We start from the raw sequence: 23,864 nt of genomic DNA, 5'->3' as shown, positions 1-23,864 counted from the left end.
AGACTGCAAAAATCCTGTCTCTCTCTGTGCTGCATGTGTAAAAGCCTGCACTTGGTGCACCAGTTTTGGCGGGAAAAAGCACACAGCCTCTCTGATTGGTGGATTCAAATTGAGAATCTCACAGCTGTTTGACTGACCTAGAAACATGCTGTTAACAGCCCCTGTTCACTTGCTGATGCTGCTGCTGTGTGTGTGTGTGTGTGTGTGACAGACAGAGAGAGCCTTTGTATCGGAGCATCTTATTGTATGATTTAAATTCAATATATTTAGACTGGTTGACTGAATTTGGTCCTGTGTGTGTCTCTCTGTGCATGTGTGTTTCCATATGTGTCCATATTTGTGATTGTGTGACGGTTATACTTTTTTTTGCTGATTTTTTTTCATTTAATAGTTACATTTGAGGGACCCTTAGCATGTTCAGCATTTGTTCAGCTGTCCATTTTGCTTTTCCAATTTTTTTATTTAAGTTATTAATATTGTGCTAAGTCATAGCATTTCTGCTGCTTTTCAGTATTTGTGCTAAATCTAGCATTTCTGCTAAATCATTCTATTTCTGCTATTTCATAAGATTTGTGCTAACTATAGTGTTTCTGCTAAAAAAGTGTATTTCTGCCAAATATAGTATTTTTTATTAATTATAGTTTTTGTACCAAATCATAGTACAGTTTTACTGCTTTGTATATGGCTTCTAAGACAACCAATCATATCTGAGGGCTTGCACATTCAAATTTGCATATTATTGCCTTCCTGACTTCCCAGCCAGCCAATCATATCTGAGGGCTGGCACATTCAAATTTGCATATTGGGGCATTCATGGCTTCTAAGACAACCAATCATATATGAGGGCTGGCACATTCAAATTTGCATATTGTTGCCTTCATGGCTTCCCAGCCAGCCAATCATCTATGTCATATATCTATAATATTTCATATTTTTATTTTAAATGGTCAACATCTCAAGATTCCCCCATGTCGTCTGAACAAAACGGTCTAAGAATGACCGTTTTAGCCCCTACGGTTAGGAATTTATGGCTGTTTGTTTGAGGTGAGTCCTGACTAACTTTCCAATATTTTCACTTAAGTTATTACTATTCTGCTCAATCATAGTATCTGTTCCAAATCATTGTTTTAAGCTATATTGTAGGATTTCTGCTAAATCATAGTATTTCTAATATATTATATTTTTCCATCTAAATATAGCATTTCTGCTATAGAATAGTATTTCTGCTATGTTATAATATTTGTGCTAAACTGGAGTATTTTTGCTAAAACATAGTATTTATTTAAAATTACAATATTGATGGTATATTACAGTGTCTCTGGTAAATGACAGCGTTTCTGCTATGTTGTACTGTTTTTCTAAATCATAGTATTTCTGTAATGTTTAAGAATGTTTGGCTAAATATATTCTGTCTGTTATGTTATACTATTTCTCCTAAATTCTTGTATTTTTGAGAAGTTATCGTGTTTCTGGTAAGTTACATTTCTGCTAAGTTCTGCTATGCTATTGTATTTCTGCCAAGTATTATGTTTCCTCTAAGATATTGCAGTTCTGCTAAGTTACTACATTTTAGCAAAGTTCCTTTGCTTCTGCAAAGTTTTTACAATTTCTGCAAGTTTTCAGCTTTTTCAGCTATTTTTAGCAGACAGCTTCAGCATTACAGCATCCACACTGCATTTTCGCAGGAAATGCAAATTTTTCTAGATGTGTGGATGCTTTAGGCATCCACACTATTGTTTTCCTGTTTCTCTTTATTGTGTGGATGCCCTAAAAGGGCTTCCACACTATTGAGTTCCTGTTTCTCTTTATTCTTTATTATTATTATTATTCTTAGGACTTCCGTACACTTTTGGCCGTGGATCTACTTCCACAATTTTTGTGCTATTTTCACCGTTCAAACTTTAAACTATTCTGCTATTTCTGCTAATGATGGCTATATCTTTTGGTATTTTATACTATTATACTTTTTAAAATATTACGTTTTTTTCCTTTAATTTGTCCGATTGAAATGAATGGGAAACTTCCGCAATTCTGCTAAAACTTGCTTGTTTTTGAAACTTAACTACTTTTTCCTACTTTCACGTAGAACAACCATTCAAACTTTAAAATGTTCTCAAATTATTGGGCTATTCAGGAATAAATCAGCTTTTTCAAATCTTTTACCGTTTTATTTTTATCCCTCTTAAAGTTTTGAGTTGCAAAATTGTGATTTTTCACAAAATACATGCGTTGTTATGGTTGCTATGCACTTGGCTTTCAGTGTGCCACTGTAAGTTTTGCAGTCTTCTCTTCAAGTCCGAACAACTTCTTGCTACTTGCTCAATTTTCACTCAACTTCCACAAATTATACATCAAAACGTAGGTATTTTTGCTGGCTTTCAGAAAATGTCACTATCATTGTTGTGGGATTTATAGAATTTTGCCAAATCTCCTGAGACCAACACAAGGTCGGAAAAGTCTCCATAGAAAGTCAATGGAGAGGTTGTTCAAAATCACCGCTTGATTTCTGTCTTGAGAGGCATTTTCAAATCGTCATATCTCTTTAACGAAGCGAAGTTAAAACATGAGGCTTGTCCCAGTATATCTTCAGACACTCCTGATGCTCACAATTCAAGAATTTTTTTCTCACCTATTACCGTTCTGAAATGAGTTACACTTGTTTGAGGGAAGGAAATTTGTCCTTCGCTCAGATTTCTTCAAATTTCAAACTCTGGAAATGAACCACTTTTTTCTCTCGTCATATCTTTTTGATGGATTTCCACAGAGACCTGAAAATTTCCATGATTGTTCACCAAAGCCTGCTGTCTCTTACGCTGAAAGAATGATATTGATACTCCAAATAGAGTTAGAGTTAGAAAGCGTAGTTTGAAGGCAAGTCAAGGCAGTTTTTGCTTTGCTCTACTCAGTTATGGTGCATTACAAGTCAAATATCTTTAATAATTCATATTTTAATGATAAATTGTCAACACTTTAAGATTCCCCCATCTCTTCTGAACAAAACGGTGTAAGAATGACCGTTCTAGCCCCTACGGTTAGGAAATTATGGTCATTTGTTTGAGGGGAGTCGTCATTATGAGAAATACACTGCAAAAATCCTGTCTCTCTGTGCTGCGTGCACCTGTTTTGGCGGGAAAAAGTGCACAGGCTCTCTGATTGGTGGATTCAAATTCAGCAGCTCCCAGACTGCTTGACTGAGCTAGAAACTTACTTCTCTCTCCCTGTGTGTGTGTGTGTGTGTGTGTGTGTGTGTGTGTGTGTGTGTGTGTGTGTGTGTGTGTGTGTGAGCGTGTGCGTGTGTGTGTGTGTGTGTGTGTGTGTGAGTGTGTGTGTGTGTGTGAGAGAGAGAGAGAGAGAGAAAAAGAAAGACAATCACAAAGACCCTTTTTAGGGCAGCATCTCATTGTTGGATAAAAATATAATATATTAAGACTGGTTGACTGGCATAGACCCTGTCTGTGTGTCTCTCTCTGTACATTTGTGTATCCATATTTGATTTTGTGTGTATTTGTTGATTTGTGTATCCATATTTCATCTTGTGTGTATCTGTTGGCGGTTCTTAGTTTTTTTTTCTAAATGTATTTTTATTTTATTTTTTTCACAGGTGAACAAAAATTAGTTTTGAGCTAACTTAACCATGTTCCTTTTTATTCAGCTTGTCATTTTACCTTTCCAATATTTTCACTTAAGTTATTACTATTCTGCTCAATCATATTATCTGTTCTACATCATTGTTATTAAGCTATATTGTAGGATTTGTGCTAGATCATACTAATTCTGCTATTTTATAGGATTTGTGCTAAATACAACATTTCTGCTAAATCATACTATTTCTGCTATTTTATAAGATTTGTGCTAAATAATGCATTTGTGCTAAATCATACTATTTCTGCCATTTTATAGGATTTGTACTTAATATAATATTTCTGCTTAATTACAGTATTTCTGCCATTTTATAGTATTTGTGCTAAAACATAGTATTTCTACTAAATGCAGTATTTCTGGGTAATCATTGTATTTCTATATATTTCTGCCAGGTCCCCAGGGAGTCAGTCCTCTGTAAGGACTGTAATATTCAAATTTACATATCAGGACCTGGACGGCTTCCCAGCCAGCCAATCATATCTGAGGGCTGGCACATTCAAATTTGCATATTGGGGCCTTCATGGGTTCTAAGCCAACCAATCATCTATGTCATATATCTTTAATATTTCATATTTGTATTTTAAATGGTCAACATTTAATGATTCCCCCATGTCTTCTGAACAAAACGATCTAAGAATGACTGTTTTAGCCCCTAAGGTTAGGAATTTATGGCTGTTTGTTTGAGGGGAGTCCTGACTATGAGAAATAGACAGCAAAAATCCTGTCTCTCTTTGTGCTGCATGTGTAAAAGCCTGCACTTGGTGCACCAGTTTTGGCGGGAAAAAGAACACAGCCTCTCTGATTGGTGGATTCAAATTTAGCAGCTCCCAGGCTTGCAAGACTGACCTAGAAACAGGCTGTTAACAACCCCTGTTCACTTGTACATGCTGCTGCTGCTGTGTGTGTGTGTGTGTGTGTGTGTGTGTGTGTGTGTGTGTGTGTGTGTGTGTGTGTGTGTGTGTGAGAGAGAGAGAGAAAGAGAGAAAGACCACCATCTCATTGTTGGATAAAAATATAATATATTCAGACTGGTTGACTGGCATAGACCCTGTCTGTGTGTCTCTCTCTGTACATTTGTGTATCCATTTTTGATTTCTTGTGTATTTGTTGGCTGTTCTTATTTGTTACTTTTCTAAATGTATTTTTAGTTTATTTTTTCACATGTGAACAAAAATTAGTTTTCAGCGAACTTAACCATGTTCCTTTTTATTCAGCTTGTCATTTTACCTTTCCAATATTTTCACTTAAGTTATTACTATTCTGCTCAATCATATTATCTGTTCTAAATCATTGTTATTAAGCTATATTGTAGGATTTCTGCTAAATCATAGTATTTCTACTATATTATATTTTTCTTTCTAAATATAGCATTTCTGCTATAGAATAGTGTTTCTGCTATATTATTATATTTGTGCTAAACTGGAGTATTTTTGCTAAAACATAGTATTTATATAAAATTACAAAATTCATAGTATATTACAGTGTCTCTGGTAAATCACAGCATTTCTGCTATGTTGTACTGTTTTTCTAAATCATAGTATTTCTGTAATGTTTAAGAATGTTTGGTTAAATATTTTCTTTCTGTTATTGTGTGAATGCTGTGAGTTCCTGTTTCTCTTTATTCTTTATTGTGTGGATGCCCTAAAAGGGCTTCCACACTATTGAGTTCCTGTTTCTCTTTCTTCTTTATTATACTTTATTCTGGTTGCTTCCGTACGTTTTTTGCCGCTTAACTACTCCCTCAGTTTTCAGCCGATTTTCACCGTTCAAACTCTATACTGTTCTACTCTTTCTGCTGACGTAGGCCATGACTTTTGGTGTTTATTACTATTATACTTTTTAAAATATTACACTTTTTTCCTTTAATTTGTCCCATTGAAATGAATGGAAATCTTCAGAAATTCTACTAAAACTTGCTTGGTTTTGAAACTTAACTACTTCCTCATACTTTCACCAAGAAACACCATTGAAACTTTAAAATGTTCTCAGATTATTGGGCTATTCCTGTATGATTCAGCTTTTTCAGATCTTCTACCGTTTTAATTTTATACCTCTTTAAGTTTTCAGTTGCAAAATTGTGATTTTTCACAAAATGCATGCGTTGTTATGGTTGCTATGCAATTAACTCAGAGTGTGCACTTGTCCTTTCTGAATTTTCTCTTCATGTCTGAACAACTTCTTGCAACTCGCTCAATTTCCACTCAACCCCCACAAATTATATATCAAAACGTAGGTATTTTTGCTGGCTTTCAGAAAATATCACTATCATTCTTGTGGGACTGATAGATTTTTTGCAAATCTCCTCAGAGTAACATGAAGTTTGAAAACTCTCCATAGAAACTCAATGGAGAGTTTCTTCAAAATCAGCGCTGGAATTCTCTAATGAGAGGCATTTTCAAATCGTCATATCTCCTTAACGAAACAATGTTGAGACATGAGGCTTGTGCAAATATATCTTCAGACACTCCTGATGCTCACAATGCAAGAAGTTTTTCCTCACCTATTACCGTTCTGAGATGAGTTACACTTGTTTGAGGGTAGGAAATTCGTCATTCGCTCAGATCTGTTCAGATTTCAAACTCTGGAAATGCGGCACTTTTTTCTCTCGTCATATCTTTTTGATGGATTTCCACAGAGAACTGAAAATTTCCATGACTGTTCACCAAAGCCTGCTGTTTCTTACGGTGAAAGAATGATTTTGATGCTCCATATAAATTTAGAGTTACAAAACGTTGTTTGAGGGCAAGTCAAGGCAGTTTTGCTTTGCCTCTACTCAGTTACAGTGTATTACAAGTCATATATCTTTAATAATTTATATTTTATCTCTGAATTATGAAGACCTGCAGATTCCCCCATCTCTTCTGAACAAAACGGTGTCAGAATGAGCGTTCTAGCCCCTACGGTTAGGAAATTATGGCCATTTGTTCAAGGGGAGTCCTGAATGTGAGAAATACACTGAAGAAAACTCTTGCTTCTCTCTGTGTCTGTGTGTGTAAGGGCTGATTACAGCAGGTGCAGCCAATTTAACTGACCTAGATATACCAAGCCCAGACTCTTAACAGCCACTGCTCCCTTTAGGCTCTGTGTATGTGTGTGTGTATCAATATTTCTCCCATGTTAAAGTATTACTCCTCCATAATAGTATTTCTGCTAAATCAAAGTACTTCTACTACATCTTAGTACTTCTGCTCAATCATAGTAATTCTGGGTAATCATAGTATCTTTGCCAAATCATGGTATTTGTGCCAAATCATGGTTTTTGTGTCGAATCATGACATTTCTGATATGGTATAGTATTACTAGTAGGTGGAGGAATGTCTGTTATGTTATAGTATATGTGCTGAATATAGTATATCTGCCAAATCATAGTATTTATCCCAAATCATAGTATTTATGCAAAATTGCAGTATTTCTGCTAAAAAGCAGAAATAGTACCTTTTAGCAGAAATTTCTGTCAAAAGATATTATTTATGTTAAAACATAGTATTTCTGCTAAATCATAGTACTTGTGCCAAATCACAGTATTTGTACCCAATCATAGTATTTCTGCCATATAATTGTATTTGTGCCAAATCATGGTATTTTTTTGCCAAATCATGGTATTTGTGCCAGATCATGATATTTGTGCCCAATTGAAATTTCTGTTATGTTATAGTATTACTACTGATTATAGTATATGTGCCAAATCATAGTATTTATAGCAAATCATAGTATTTGTGCCCAAACATAGTATTTCTTGCCAAATTGTAGTATTTGTGCAAAAACATACTATGTCTGCAAAATCACAGTATATCTGTTATGTTATACTATTAGTACTAAGGCATAGCATTTCTACCAAATCATAGTATTCCTTCAAGATCATAGTATTACTGCAATTTCATAGTATTTGAGCGAAATCGTAGTATTCGTGCAAAAACATATTGTCTGTTAAATCACAGTATATCTGTTATGTCATAGTATTACTACTAAGGCATAGTATTTCTACCTAATCATGGTATTCCTTCAAAATCATAGTATTACTGCAATTTCATAGTATTTGAGCAAAATCGTAGTATATGTGCAAAAACATACTATGTCTGCTAAATCACAGTATATCTGTTATGTTAAAGTATTACTAGTAAGTCACAGTACTTCTGCCAATTCGTAGTATTTGTACTAAATCATGGTACTTGTGCCAAATCATAGTATTTTTTGCAAATCATAGTATTTCAATCAAATCTCAGTAGTTGTGCTGAAACGCAGTATTATTGCCAAATCAATAATACTGCATACTGCACATTCAGGGGAATCCTGAATGTGAGAAATACCCTGAAGAAAACCCATAGCTCTCTCTGTGTCTGTGTGTGTAAGTGCTGATTACAGCAGGTGCAGCCAATTTAGCTGACCTAGATATACCAAGCACAGACTCTTAACAGCCCCTGTACACTTTGCTCTCTATGTATGTGTGTCTATGTGTATCAGTATTACTCCTCCATAATAGTATTTGTGCTAAATCAAAGTACTTCTACTACATCTTAGTACTTCTGCTCAATCACAGTATTTCTGCTAAATCATAGTATTTTTGAAAAATCATGGTATTTGTGCCAAATCATGGTTTTGGGGCCAAACCAATAATATTTATTTCATGTTATGAGGTTACTACTAAGTGGAGGAATGTCTGTTATGTTATAGTATATGTGCTGAATATAGTATATCTGCCAAATCATAGTATTTATCCCAAATCATAGTATTTATGCAAAATTACAGTGCTTCTGGTAAAAAGCAGAAATAGTACCTTTTAGCAGAAATTTCTGTCAAAAGATATTATTTATATTAAAACATAGTATTTCTGCTAAATCATAGTATTTGTGCCAAATCATAGTATTTGTACTAAGTCATAGTACTTATTCCAAATCATAGTATTTGTACCCAATCATAGTATTTCTGCCATATCATCATATTTGTGCCAAATCATGGTATTTGTGCCAAATCATGTTATTTGTGCCCAATTAAAATTTCTGTTACATTATAGTATTACTACTAAGGCATAGTATTTCTACCAAATCATAGAAATCATTCAAAATCATAGTATTACTGCAATTTCATAGTATTTGAGCAAAATCGTAGTATATGTGCAAAAACATACTATGTCTGCAAAATCCCACTATATTTGTTATGTTATAGTATTACTACTAAGTCATAGTATTTCTACCAAATCATTGTATTCCTTCTAAATCATAGTATTACTGCAATTTCATAGTATTTGAGCAAAATCGTAGTATTTGTGAAAAAAACATACTATATCTGCAAAATCACAGTATGTCTGTTATGTTATAGTATTACTACAAAGGCATAGTATTTCTGCCAATAAGAGTATTTGTACTAAATCATAGTACTTGTGCCAAATCATAGTATTCCTTCAAAATCATAGTATTACTGCAATTTCATAGTATTTGAGCGAAATCGTATTATTCGTGCAAAAACGTATTGTCTGTTAAATCACAGTATATGTGTTATGTTATAGTATTACTACTAAGGCATAGTATTTCTACCAAATCATAGTATTCCTTCAAAACCATAGTATTACTGCAATTTCATAGTATTTGAGCGAAATCGTAGCATATGTGCAATAACATACTATGTCTGCAACATCACAGTATAGCTGTTATGTTATAGTATTACTACTAAGTCACAGTATTTCTGCCAATTCGTAGTATTTGTACTAAATCATACTACTCGTGCCAAATAATAGTATTCAAATCAAAATATAGTATTTGTACCAAAGCATTGTATTTGTACGAAGTACAATATTTCTGCCAAATCATAGAATTACTGCAATTTCATAGTATTTTGAGGAATCCCTTTTGTTATAGTATTACTTCTAAGTCATAGTATTTGTACTGAAACATAGTATTTCTGCCAAATCATAGTATTACTGCTATTTCATAGTATTTGAGTGAAATTACAGTGTTTCTGCAAAAACATTGTATTTCTGCTAAATCATAGTATTTCTCTCATCTTAAAGTACTCAATTATAGTCTTTGTGCCAAAGTTTAGTATTTCTGCAAAATCATATTATCGCTGCTAAATCATAGTGTCTGCCAAATCATAGTATTTGTGCCAAATTATGAGATTTTGCCAAAACATGGTACTTGTGCCAAATTATAGTATTTGTGCCCAATTAATATTTCTGTTATGTTATAGTATTACTACTAAGTCGTAGAATTTCTGTTATGTTCTGCCAAATCATAGTATTACGGCTATTTCAAAGTATTTGAGTGAAATTACAGTGTTTCTGCAAAAACATTGTATTTCTGCTAAATCATAGTATTTCTGTTATCTTAAAGTACTTGCATTCAATTATAGTATTTGTGCCAAAGTTTAGTATTTCTGCCAAATCATATTATCTCTGCTAAATCATAGTGTCTGCCAAATCATAATATTTGTGCCTAAGCACAGCATTTGTACCAAAACATAGTATTGCTGCTATATCATAGTATTTGAGCCAAATCATAGTAATGTCCTAAAACATAGTATTACTGCCAAATCATAGTATTTGTCCTAAAGCATAGTATTTCAACAAAATCACAGTATTTCTGCTATGTTATAGTATTTGTGCTTGTAGAAAAACCTGTGTTATTGTGAGCTACATTACCCAGCAGCCTCTGAGCAGTGAGGGAATTCATGGGACTTCTGAGCTAGATGGTCTTCCTTCGTTCCTGGGCTAACGATTGAGGAGAGAGCTGCTGGGAAGGGGAGCAAATAGCCCATCCTGTATTTGTTGGGGATGGTGTGTGTCACAGAAACGTGAGTTAATGTTCCATGCTTAAGATGTTTACCCTGCTACTTGTGTGTATTGGTTTTAGTTACCTTTAGCGTATGTGCTACTTAGCGACAGCTATGGCAGCCCAGTTATTTTATTGTTTTGAGCTTGTTCCTGCTTTTTCACCCTGCAAATTTATGTGAATTTGTACACTGTAATATCGCTGTATTACGTAGTGGCTAAGTAGGAGGCTGACTGTTACTAAGTGCATCAGTGTACATAGGTCATCTCTTGTGTTGGAGTGCCCTCTTGTGGCGCCTTTTGGGTAGTGCCTTAGTAAACGTGAATACTGCAAAAAAAGTGGTATCAGACTGGTTTGTAGTCGAGGAATTTGTTGCCAGTTTCTTTCATCTTTAATCCGAATTCATGTTGTAATGTAGTAACTTTTGTGGCACAAATACCACAATATGGCAGAAATACTATGTTTTGGCACAAATACTTTGATTTGGTATACTTTAGCTTCTTTACCCCTTTTCAGCAAAATGTTCATTTTTTCACCCCTTTTCAGCACAAATTCCAGCTTTTCTTGGCTGTTTTCAGAAAAAAAAACTCTTTTCAGCAGAAACTCTGCTGATTCACCTCTTTTCAGCGCAATGTTCTGCTTCTTTGCCTCTTTTCTGCAGAAATTCTGCTGATTCACCTCTTTTCTGCAAAATCTTCATCCTTTTCGCCTCTTATCAGCACAATTCTCAGCAGCTTCTGCTAATTTCAGCAGAATTGTCAGTCTATCCACCTCTTTGTCGAGAGAATGAGTTTGGCTCAGTGAGATGAGTAGCTGCCTTGAGACCATGAGGGCCAGGTTCAAATCCTGCTCATTGTTAAATTTCTTTTCACCACTTTTCAGCAAAAATTTCTCCGTCTTTACCCCTTTTCAGTAGAATATTTGGCTTTTCACCACTTTTCAGCAAAAATTTGTGCTTCTTCACCTGTTTTCAGCAGAATTTTCAGTTCTTCACCGCTATACAATTTTTTGAAACTTTTCAGCTTTTTCAGCTATTTTCAGCAGACAGCTTCGGCGTTAAGGCATCCACACAGCATTTTCGCAGGAAATGCAAATTTTTCTAGTTATTATTATTATTGTGTGGATGCCCTAAAAGGGCTTCCACACTATTGAGTTCCTGTTTCTCTTTATTCTTTATACTTTATTCTTCAAGTTGCTCCGTTCTTCGCCGCTTAACTACTTCCGCAGTTTTTGTGCTATTTTCGCAGTTCAAATTTCACAATATTCAGCTATTTGTGCTCATTTGTGCTATATCTTTTTGTACTTTTAACTATTATACTTTTTAAAATATTAAGCTTTTTATGCAATTTTTTGTCCCATTGGAAAGAATGGGAAAGTTCTAAAAATCTTCAGAAATTCTGCTAAAACTTGCTTGTTTTTGAAACTTAACTACTTCCTCATACTTTCACCTAGAAACTCCATTCAAACTTTAAAATGTTCTCAGATTATTGGGCTATTCCTGTATGATTCAGCTTTTTCAGATCTTCTACCGTTTAAATTTTATACCTCTTTAAGTTTTCAGTTGCAAAATTGTGATTTTTCAGAAAATACATGCGTTGTTATGGTTGCTATGCAATTAACTCAGAGTGTGCACTTGTCCTTTCTGAATTTTCTCTTCATGTCTGAACAACTTCTTGCTACTTGCTCAATTTCCACTCAACCCCCACAAATTATACATCAAAATGTAGGTATTTTTGCTGGCTTTCAGAAAATGTCACTATCATTCTTGTGGGATTTACACATTTTTTGTAAATCTCCTCAGAGCAACACAAGGTCTGAAAACGCTCCATTGAAACTCTATGGAGAGTTTGTTCAAAATCAGCGCTGGATTTCTCTAATAACAGGCATTTTCAAATCGTCATATCTCCTTAACGAAACAATGTTGAGACATGAGGCTTGTGCCAATATATCTTCAGACATCCCTGATGCTCACAATTCAAGAATTTTTTCCTCACCTATTACCGTTTGGCCATGAATTACACTTGTTTGAGGATAGGAAATTTGTCTCTCGCTCAGATTTCTTCAGATTTCAAACTCTGGAAATGAGGCACTTTTTTCTCTCGTCATATCTTTTTGATGGATTTCAACAGAGACCTGACAATTTCCATGACTGTTCACCAAAGCCTACTGTTTCTTACAGTGAAAGAATGATTTTGATGCTCCATATAGATTTAGAGTTACAAAACGTTGTTTGAGGGCAAGTCAAGGCAATTTTGCTTTGCCTCTACTCAGTTACAGTGTATTACAAGTCATATAACTTCAATAATTTATATTTTATCTCTGAATTATGAAGACCTGCAGATTCCCCCATCTCTTCTGAACAAAACGGTGTCAGAATGAGCGTTCTAGCTCCTACGGTTAGGAAATTATGGCCATTTGTTCGAGGGGAATCCTGAATGTGAGAAATACACTGAAGAAAACCCATAGCTCTCTCTGTGTCTGTGTGTGTACAAGAATTATGCTTCTATCCCTCCTAGTTTTTGAGTTACATGACGTTTTGTAACTCCACGCCTCTCACCGCGATCTATTTCTGATTGCTGATCTCTTTGTTTTTCGGCTGCCCGCCCACCTTCCCAGGTGGCGCAATCAGTAATGACACGGCTTTGCAGCTCAAAGGTCGTCGGTTCAATCCCACCTTGGTCAAAATTTTTTTTTCACTACAAATTTATACACTATCACAGACCTGTAATTTATATTGCTAATTTTTTTCACTACAAATGAGTAGTGCAAAAACATACTATGTCTGCAACATCACAGTATATCTATTATGTTATAGTATTACTACTAAATCACAGTATTTCTGCCAATTCAAGGAGGCTGACTGTTACTAAGTGCATCAGTGTACATAGGTCATCTCTTGTCTTGGAGTGCCCTCTTGTGGCGCCTTTTGGGTAGTGCCTTAGTAAACATGAACACTGCAAAGAAGTGGTATCAGACTGGTTCGTAGTGGAGGAATTTGTTGCCAGTTTCTTTAATCTTTAATCCGTATTCATGTTGGAATGTAGTAGTACCACAATATGGCAGAAACACTATGTTTTGGCACAAATACTTTGATTTGGTATACTTTAGCTTCTTCACCCCTTTTTCAGCAAAAGTTTCATTTTTTCACCCCTTTTCAGCACAAATTCCAGCTTTTTTGGCTGTTTTCAGAAAAAAAAAAACCTCTTTTCAGCAGAAACTCTGCTCATTCATCTCTTTTCAGTGCAAGTTTCTGCTTCTTTGCCTCTTTTCTGCAGAAATTCTGCTGATTCACCTCTTTTCTGCAAAATTTTCAGCCTTTTCACCTCTTATCAGCACAATTCTCAGCAGCTTCTGCTCATTTCAGCAGAATTGTCCGTCTCACCACCTCTTCTTTGTAAGAATGACTTTGACTCAGGGAAATGAATAGTCGCCTTGAGACCAGGAGGGCCAGGTTTGAATCCTGCTTTGGGCTTGTTCCTGCTTTGTTTGTTTCCCTTGCAAATTTATGTGAATTTGTACACTGTAATATCACTGTATTACGTAGTGGCTAAGTAGGAGGCTGACTGTTACTAAGTGCATCAGTGTACATAGGTCATCTCTTGTGTTGGAGTGCCCTCTTGTGGCGCCTTTTGGGTAGTGCCTTAGTAAACGTGAACACTGCAAAGAAGTGGTATCAGGCTGGTTTGTAGTGGAGGAATTTGTTGCCAGTTTCTTTCATCTTTAATCCGTATGCATGTTGTAATGTAGTAGTACCACAATATGGCAGAAACACTATGTTTTGGCACAAATACTTTGATTTGGTATACTTTAGCTTCTTCACCCCTTTTCAGCAAAATTTCATTTTTTTCACCCCTTTTCAGCACAAATTCCAGCTTTTTTGGCTGTTTTCAGAAAAAAAAAAACTTTTTTCAGCAGAAACTCTGCTGATTCTTCTCTTTTCAGCGCAAGTTTCTGCTTCTTTGCCTCTTTTCTGCAGAAATTCTGCTGATTCACCTCTTTTCTGCAAAATTTTCAGCCTTTTCACCTCTTATCAGCACAATTCTCAGCAGCTTCCTGCTTTGGGCTTGTTCCTGCTTTGTTTGTTCCCTCTTCAAATTTATGTGAATTTGTACACTGTAATATCGCTGTATTACGTAGTGGCTAAGTAGGAGGCTGACTGTTATGTGTTATGTATTCACCTCTTCTCTGCAAAAGCCTCTGTCTTTCAGACCCCCTTCCCAGGTGGCGCAATCAGTAATGACACGGCTCTGCATCTCAAAGGTCGAGAGTTCAATCCCACCTTGTTTAACTTTTTTTTTTTTCACTAAAAATTGATACACTATCACAGACCTGTAATTTATATTGCTAATTTATTACAATTCTGCAAAGTTTTATGATTTTAGCAGCTTTTCTAAAATGGACCTCAGATTCTTCTTAACGCTCCATGGCAGAAATATATACAAGTACACAGCCTGATGAAGCAGTTTTTATTTTTTGTTATTTTTTAAGAGTTCAAAATGTCCTTTAAACGAATAAAATTTCTTTGTAGCATTTCATGGATTTCATACGCAACACACTATAGTTGTTTATACAAAGCATAAAGGTAAAAAACAATGTGTGCAGTGTTATCTCCGTTTTAGACGTCAAAAAGTATTTGTGGGTCCCAGTATTTTCTTTTCCGTGCAAACCGGGTCCAAATGGCTCTTTGGGTCTTTAATGTTGCTGACCCCTGGTTTAGATGGTTGTCTTTTAAACCCTCACTGAAGAGTCTTGTTTAGACAGCCACACCTTTACCTCACTGCAGCAGGGGTGAAGAAGTGGGTGCAGGTCCATTCAGGTCAGAATTCATATGATTACAACCAATATGTATTAGAATAAAATTAATAAATGTGCAATGAACATGTCAGGAGTCACTGTTAAAAAGTCTCATGGCAGTGGGGTTAAAGTACCTTCTGAACCTCTGACTCCTGCAGTGCAGTGAGGTGAGCCTCTGCAGCTCCTACTGTCCTGTGAGGATGCTAAGGTGAACACCAACACCAGCCCCTTGGTGTTGGTGTTCAGGAGAAGACGATTCTTATTACTCCAGACAGTTAAATAAACTTATCATAATACACTACATTTTAACATAATGACCTTATATTTATTTATGATTTTAGCTATTATTTCAACTTCTGATGATCCTGTTTGAAATATTTATTCAACTTACAGAATTAAACTTCTGCTAGCTGTTTTCTGTTCCAAAGAAATCTAGTATAATAATATTTAAATTTACATATATTTTTCACGTTTTCAATGCCAATTTTGTTTAATGCCGGAGTTTCCCACTACCCCTGAATGCCTCTTTTTTTATGTCTCCGGCTCGCTCCTGCATCTCCGCCCACTCTCTGCTGATCCCTGCCGGTAAGCCTGCTTCTCTGTCTCTCTTCTCTGAAATTAAATGTCTATAAGCTGTTTGAGTGATTTACGTAGTTGTTGTTAGTTACTTTAAAACCCAGTCGAAGTATAAGTCATATTAAAGTAACACAATGGCTGCTTTTTTAGTGAAACTTTGTAATTTTAGTATTTAAAAGGAGTGTTTGGTATGCTAGCCCTAACAACCTAAGCGCTAACGCCTAGCGGTCCTATAGGCCCAGTGTGAAATGAATATGGTTCATTTGATTGTATAATACAGTTATTGTGTTGTTTTATTTGGTTCATTTGGTGTGTTAGTGTTTCTGAGTCTCTTAGGGAAGCTGAAGTTAGTTCTCGCCTCATTCTTTAGGTTGTAAGGTAATGAGCAGCCATTTTAGAATCACTGATTAGCTACTGAAGCAGCTGCGTCGGCAACTTCAAAGGACATGTCTGTGTTGTGGGTTAATTAACAGGAGAGAGAGAGAGAGAGAGAGAGGGGATAAAACACATAAGAATAATAACATCTCTTAACAAGCAATTTTAGTTTTTTAGTAAATTTTTAAGAACTGTTCAACAAACACTTGTTTGTGCAGGTTGGTTGGTTTTTAAGTAAAACCTACACCTGCAGCTCTGTTTAACTTCTCACATTGTGAAAAATTAATGAAATATAAAAAAGGCCACCTTCAAATAAGTAAAATGCAGCAGTGCGCCATTAATATTATTAATATGATATGTAGATATTTAAAACAACAGCATATTAAATGATACTAAATGATACTGTGTGCAGGTGATAATATTTTTAGGAAGCAGAATTTGAATGCAGACCAACTCAAATGTTGAAGCCTACAAATATCCAAGCTTTCATTTATGATTGTTGCTGCTTTAAAATTGTGATGTCAGAATTTAATAAAGTGTGCAGCGTTAGCTGTAGCAAATCATTGCTTATGAAATCTACTGTGTTATCTAATAGCACCAATCTAATAGAGCTATCACATAACTGAGAAACTTGTGTGGCCTATTACAAATGGATGAAACCACATATTACCTTAATGAAGACAGTAATCTTTAATAAGGTGTAGAAAAAAAGAGAAGAATTTGTGTTTATATTCCAGCTGTGGTAAACAAAGAAGTGTACTGAATCTTTTGGACTACACAGATTGATGTAGTATTGATTGTGATGCTGATCTGAGTTGTCTCATTCTGTATTTTTGTGCTTTGTCTTTTGTTACACAGAGTGAAAGAGATCTTTGGTTTTGCCTTTGCTGGTAAGTAAACAGTGATTGTAACTGAAGCAGTATAAACCTGGCATTGTGTAGCACATTTGGCAACTTAAATACAGTTTGACTTTTTGTGATATGTTTCCATTTACTGATTGGCAAAAACATAGATTTGTGACCTGTAGCAGCAAAGCCCCCACACAGGGCCTCTGAGTCTCCCTGAAAATGTCCCTGAAGTTTAATAGCCCATTTATGTATGATTTAAATTTCTTATGGCTTATTGAATCCAAACAGTTAAATGTCAGATGTCTTTGTCCAGGTGTTAATTTCCTCCTTATGTTTTTGGATTTAAGTAGCAGACAAAACAATGAAAGTGTTTTAGGGGAGTCAGTATAAGTGGTTGCTCAAACACTTAAGAGCTGCACAGGTATTGATTTATATTGTCTCTCAAATTCTGCTGATGTATTACATTAAAGTCAGAACACTGTAGAAGTACTTTGCCTGACTCGGTATAATAGCTTTAACAGTTAAGCAATAATAAAAACGAAGAGAACCAGAGGTGTGAGTGGACATTGTTAGGTACATTACAGCCAATGTGTCGAATTAGTTTATTACTTATTTAGTGAATATAATGTGTTTTAAAATTAAATAGAAATGTTGCCAAAAAGGGACATTGCAACATACATAAATATTCCTAGAAACTGGTACAATGAAAGGACTTTTTAGTGTAATATTTTAAGACATTTCATTTTAATCACAAAGCATTCTGCACCTCTGTTATTGTAACATGTCAATATTTACATGTATTTTCAACCCGTTCTCACTCCCAAATCGTAACATTTTACGCTAGGTGACAAATCGTCAACATATTACGTTTTCGGGCACCCAAGGCGTTCCTACGTCACGACATCGGAAAACTGCGGACACATGAGAACCGTTTGGACTCAATCTACACATCTTCGCTTTTTCCCTTAAAATGCTTTAGAAAACACTATTTCACCTCATTAAAGTGCTGGTTAAGGTTAGGAATAAGGTTATGGTTAGGTTTAGCGATAAGCTTAGGTTTAGGCTTAGGTATACGGTTATGGTTAGGTTTAGGCATAAGGTTATGGTTAGGTTTAGGGATAAGATTAGGTTTAGGCGTAGGGATACGGTTATGGTTAAGGTTAGGAATAAGGTTATGGTTAGGCATAAGGTTATGGTTAAGGTTAGGCATAAGGTTATGGTTAGGCTTAGTGATAAGGTTAAGTTTAGGGCTGCAGTACAGGGCTGGAAACCGCCGCGTACCATAACAACGTGGAAGGTCACCTTTCGCGTTCCTCAGGAACGCCGCAGGACGTGACAAAACGTCGGGATGTTACGCCTCGGGAGTGAGAACGGGCTCGTATTTTAGGATTTGCATATTCATATCAGACTAACCAAAACATGAGGTTTTCTGTTGCTTCTGATTAAAATAATTACTTTGTATTTAATGTTTTTAACCTGAAAGGACATTAAAAGTTGTGGTTTTTCACACTTTATTAGAACTGACCTGTTGTAGAAAATGTTGGAGCCACAAGGCTTCTGTGTAGGAAATATTTGGTGTATCCTGCACTTGTGCCAACAAATATTGGTGCCTGTTCTTTGCATTTCTGTAGTAATAATGCTTTTATTACACTTGCTATAGCCATGTGAGACCACACAGTTCAATTATCTCTTCTTTAGACTAAAAAAAAGCTTAAAGTAATTGAGGATTTTACTCGTTAATTTGTGTCACAGTAAATTGGATTGTGTGTGAAGAGGCTCAACAGTCTGAATCTTCAAACAGTGATCTGATGAATTGTTTCCCTTCTCTAGACTGCTGATCTGATCGTCTCAAGTCTGGTGAGTAAAGGTTTTTCTGAGGTGCAGTGCTGGGAAATGTTTCTCATTATAGGAGATTCAGTTTAGTGCTGTGAGTCAGCACAGCTATTGGTGATCATTAAAATTGATCAAATCCTAGAAAAGTCTGTGTAAACATTTCCAGGTCGGTAGGTTATTGTAGCAGCGCATATTTTTTCACATTAGAGCAGCTCATGAGCAGCAGTTTAGGTACAATTAAGTCTTCAGTAGGGCCTAGTGGATTTCAAAAGCTTCTTTCCCTTCAATAATTATGTCACTGTCTGAAAACTGTTTTTTGAATTAGTCTTTTAATTAAAGATTTTGTTGATGACTGGTAAAAATCAAAAGCACAGATACAGATCTACGAAGAAATGATCATCATACATAGGGGTGGCTGTAGCTCAGGTGGTAGAGCAGGTCATCTACTGATCGGAAGGTTGGTGGTTCGATTAATGAGCTTCCACTAGTCTGTATGCCAAATATCCTTGAGCAAAGTACTAACCCCAAGTTGCTCTCTGATGTGTTCATCAGAGTGTGAATGTCAGTTAGGAAGCACTTAGGAGAAATGTGCTTGGGTGAATGTACAAATTTTATAAAGCGCTTTGAGTGCTCAGAAGAGTAGAAAAGCGCTATATAAGAACCAGTCCATTTACCATACTACATTTTTAATTAGGCCTTTAAATTGGCCATTATAAGTACGTCCTAGATTTAGTGGAGTGCTTATGGCTGTGTATTAAACATACCCCAAATGTGACTAAAATATGTAGAAACTGCTTGGTAGGAACCATTCATCTGCAAATTTCTCATTTTGCCAAAAGTCACACTGAATAAAGTACTGTTTACTTTTATGTTAACGGATCTCAAATCCCTGTTTCTGTGTGCCCAGATATTATGATGTACTGTTGTCCCAGGTAAGTACACACAGAAACAGGGATTTGAGAACTTTGGGGATTAAGGAACATGTGATGTGACATAAATTTTAAGTAGGTGGCCTGAAACTGTCTGCTCTAACCTCAGTGTGTTGGTTTTGTTAGACCATATAATATTTACACTAAGTTATTGTAGCAGTACATCTTGGTGTAAGTTTACAGACTCTGTTTGTTTTTATTGTGTTAATAGAATTTGAATTCAGGCCACCTCAAATGTTAAAGCCTACAAACATTCCATACAAGCTATCATTTGTGATTGTTGCCTACTTTTAAATTGTGACATCACCATTTGATAAAGTGTGCAGTGCTAGGGGTTGCAAATCATTGGTTACGATATCTACTCTCTTAAGTAATCGAACCTAAATTTTGGAGCATTACATGACTCAGAAACTTGTGTGGCTTATTGCAAATGGATAAAACTACATATTACCTTTATGAAGATGATAATCTTTATTAGGGTGCGGAAAAAGAAAACAGAGGAGAGTTGTTGTTTGTATTCCAGCTGTGTTTAACAAAGAAGTTTCCGGAAGCTTTTTGACTACAGAGAGTGATGCAGTATTGACTCTAATGCTGATTGGAGTTGTCTGATCCTGTATTTTTGTTCTTTGTCTTTTGTTACACAGAGTGAACAGATCTCTGGTTTTGCCTTTGCTGGTAAGTAGACAGTAATGGTAATGTTTAGTAATTTACTTATAGTAGTTTGGCTATTTGTGTCATCTTGCCATTCACTCATGGGCAAAAACAAATAGTCAGGATTTAGAATCTGTAGCAGCAAAGCCCCCACACAGGACCACTGACTGCCCCTGAAAATGTCAAAGGAATTTAATAGCCCATTTTTGTCTGATTTTAATTTTTGATGGCTTATCAAGTCCAAACATAGTTAAATGTCAGAGATATCTTTATGCAGTTGTTCGATTTCTCCTTATGTTTGTGGATTTAAGTATCAAACAAAACTATGAAAGTGCTTTAGGTGAGTATAGGTGGTACCTTAAACACTTAAAAGCACCACAGCTATCGATTTTTATTGTCTCTTTCATTCCACTTATGAATTAGCATGAAGTTGAAACACTAGAAGTATTTTGCCTGAGTGACTGTAAGTGATAGCTTAAACACTTACGCAATAATTAAAATGTAAGAGAAGTACAGTTGGAGTAGGTATATTAAAGCCAATATTTTAAAATTAAATATTAATGTTGCCAAAAAGGGATATACTGCAAAAAACATAAATATTGCTTGCAACAAGTACAATGGAATGACTTTTTTTAGTGTAACATTTTTAAGAAATTTTCATTAAAAAAATGGTGTGCCACTGTTGTTGTTGTGGTTTTCTGTTGCTTCTGATTTAAATAATTAATTTGTATTCAACATTTTTAATCTGAAATGCGATTAAAAGTTGTCGTTCTTCACATTTTATTAGAGCTGACTTGTGATAGAAAATGTTGGAGCCACAAAGCTTCTGTGTACGAAATATTTGGTATATCCTGCATTTGTCCCAACAAATTTTGCTGCCTATTCTTTGCAATTCTGTAGTACAAATGTTTTTATTAAACATGTTAAAGCCATCTGAGACTCTGCAATTAAATTGTGCCCTCTTTAGACTACAGTGAGTTCATAAAGGCTTGAAGAAATGGAGGATTTTACTAGTTATTTAATGTCACAGTAAATTGGATTGTGTGTGAAGAGGCTCAACAGTCTGAATCATTAAACAGTGATCTGATGTTTTGTTTTCTTTATCTAGACTGCTGATCTGATCGTCTCAAGTCTGGTAAGTAAAGGTTTTGTCTGAGGTACAGTGCTGGGAAAAGTCTTTCTTCCTTGCAGATTTATTTTGTTTATGCTTTTTTTTGTCACATGTTTCAAATCTTCTAACAAGGATGACCTGGATAAATACAAATACAAGCAGTTTTAAAGTGATGATTTCATGTATGAAGCAGAGAAAACCAAACCAGAGATATCTGTTCTCTAATACCCAGCTGTGAAAGTCCTGTTAGCAACAATTACCATCAAGCATTTATAGTAACTAGTAATGACTGATTTACATCACTGGGGGATTTTGGTCCACTTTAATTTCAGAGTTGTCTTAATTAAGGTCAAAAATAGTGTTTTGAAATCATTTCAAGGATCTCAATTTCATCAAAGTCGAGATTCTGATTAGTCAGTTGGACTTACTTGTGCGCTTCAGATCAATTTCCTGGAAAATGGAAGTGTGATGAAAATATAAGATTTGTAAAGGGACAGATATTTTTTAACAAGACTGTGGGTTTTTTTTGTTTTTTGTTTGTTTGTTTTTTTTACAAAATCTTTCCCACATTTACAAACGATGAACTATCTGAAAGTCATGTTTCTGAAGAAATGGAAGAAACTCCACCAAAGACCTTACTTAAAACATCACAGATACAACATTCGTTTGTTTATCATTAAATGATCTACAAAGAAATTATCATCATAATACATTTACCTAATTAGGCCTTAATATCAACTTTGATAAGTTTATCATGGATTTAGTGGTGTGTTTATCGCTATGTATTAAACATGCCTCTAATGTGACCGAAATATGTAGAAATGTGTAAGCAGGAACCATCCATCTCCAAATTTCACATTTTGCCCAAAGTCAGACTGCTTAAATTATTGTTTATTTTTATGTTAACGGCTATCTAGATATTATGATATACTGTTGTCCCAGGTCCCACACAGAAACAGGGATGAGAGAACTTTGGGGATTTTGAAACATGTGACGTGGCTTACATTTGAGTTGATTGGATGTAAAGTTTTTAAAGCAGGTGGCCTGAAACTGTCTGCTTTAACCTCAGTGTGTGGGCTTTGTTGGACCATATAAGATTTACTGTAAGTTATTGTAGCAGCACATGGTAGTTTAATTTTGTTCCGTTTGTTTTTATTGTGCTGATAGAATTCAGAATGTCCTTACAACAGTTCCACCACCATTTTTTAACCATTTTTATTCAGTTCAGTCCAATAATGTACTGTAGAACTCTTCAGTGTGTAAAGCCCTATATGTACTGTATTTTTCAGACTACAAGTTGAATTAAGCCAAACAACAAAGACAATTGAAATTTTAACTCATTCACAGTAACTCTCAACATTATCCAGTTGTAACATATAAAATACAAAACAATACAATCACTTTTTCAATTGATCTCTCCTTTACAAATCCATCAAATTTTTGATGGGTTGATCAGATTAAAATCTGATTCTTAAGCATGTCTTTTAAAAGGTGTCAGATCCTTATACACACACCATAATATTGTGATGACACACAGTAGCTATTACTCCATGAGGCTCCTGACTATGGTAGCTGTAATATTCCAGCAGTGCATCAAGCGCTGCAGCTTCATAGTTTACCAGAGTTGTACTAAAACATTTTGACAGAAGTTTGAGCCCTGTGTACCACATAAATCCAGTTCGAGGTCAGTGGGCACAACCAGAATCAATACATAAGGCACACAGTTGATTTTTGAGAAAATGACAGGATTTTAAGTTCACCTTATAGTCTGAAGAAAGTGGTAAAGCCAAGCTTATTGGAAATATGCCTAATTCCTGTCTCTTTGTGTCTTACAGGTGACCTGCTGCAGAAGCTCTCTCCCTCTATCATTAACAAGCCATTCAGTCTGTCCTATCACTCTACCCACTCTATCTATTTTGACAAGACGTTCTATCTTGCTTCACTCTATCCCACAAGCTCTATCTAAGTTATCAAAAATCACGTTTTTAACTGGAATCAACTTTTGACTGGAATCAAGTTTTGACTGGAATAATCAAGTTTTGACATGGCCCCATTTTTGGGAAATTGAAGTTACCAGTACTTCATCTATCTGTTACAGAATTCTGAGAGATCTCTGCTCTCACTGCTCCTTCTTTCCTGTCGTTAAACTCTCTCACATCCAGTCTTTTTGCTGGAAATTACAAGTAGAAAGTTGAAATTACAATAGTAGAATTACAGTACAGTAGAACTCGCAGTAGAATTTACTTACTCAGCCCTACATTTGTCATTTTAATTTTGCATCACACTTTGGAATAAGCAAATTGGCTGTTTGGCTTACAGGTGCAATTACTTTGATAAATTA

At 35.4% G+C, this 23,864-nt stretch overlaps 1 long non-coding RNA gene across 1 annotated transcript; it reads left to right on the top strand.

Moving 5' to 3' along the window:
• The first annotated feature begins 16,976 nt into the window (after positions 1-16,976).
• LOC134625668 (uncharacterized) lies at positions 16,977-23,495 on the top strand. The gene is made up of 3 exons (XR_010093750.1): positions 16,977-17,041; positions 18,830-18,856; positions 23,359-23,495. It is a non-coding gene; the product is annotated as an uncharacterized LOC134625668 (long non-coding RNA).
• The last annotated feature ends 369 nt before the right edge of the window (positions 23,496-23,864 follow it).

Source organism: Pelmatolapia mariae, linkage group LG4 (assembly GCF_036321145.2).
Source record: "Pelmatolapia mariae isolate MD_Pm_ZW linkage group LG4, Pm_UMD_F_2, whole genome shotgun sequence".
NCBI classification, from domain to species: domain Eukaryota; kingdom Metazoa; phylum Chordata; class Actinopteri; order Cichliformes; family Cichlidae; genus Pelmatolapia; species Pelmatolapia mariae.
This window is presented reverse-complemented; position numbering and strand designations above follow the sequence as displayed.